Raw genomic sequence first — 576 nt, 5'->3', positions numbered from 1 at the left:
TTGGTAGATTTGTTTTTACCTTTTTTATTGTAATACACCGTTTTTATGGTATCCACTTCCAATCCTGATAAACCTTTTTGGTTTGATTTTTAAGCATTATTTTTAATATGCAGTTGCAGGAGACTGTTGGAAAGAGCCGGCAGCCGGTCTGGGAAACATGCCCCGCGTCTGGGAAGGGGTCTCGCCGTCTCCACGAGAGCGCATTACAGGTATTTGATGGGTGAAGCCTGAAAGGGAGGGTTGTGATGATAGTGATGGTAATTATATTACTACTAATGCTTATGGTACATATTATACATCATTACTATGCGGGTGATGGAGATCATACGCTTGATTAGAGGGAATAAAAAAAAATACTGTTCGTTCTAAAATAATAATAGTGGGCTATCAGTTACCACTGCCTTTCTCCAAGATATCTCCCTCGTCCCTCAGATGCGACCCCGGGTTCTACGTGGTCGGAGCCACCGACTAACCGAGCAGTCCCTGGTCTGCAGGGTACAAGCTGGGGGGCTGGATGAGCCGGGTGCACCCGTGCGTTTCCTGCGGGTGAGTGGCTGGCCGGGATCTGGAGGGGGA

The sequence above is a fragment of the Penaeus monodon genome, chromosome 15, assembly GCF_015228065.2.
Source record: "Penaeus monodon isolate SGIC_2016 chromosome 15, NSTDA_Pmon_1, whole genome shotgun sequence".
Lineage (NCBI taxonomy): Eukaryota > Metazoa > Arthropoda > Malacostraca > Decapoda > Penaeidae > Penaeus > Penaeus monodon.
The sequence above is the reverse complement of the archived record's forward strand: the minus strand, read 5'-3'. Positions refer to the sequence as shown.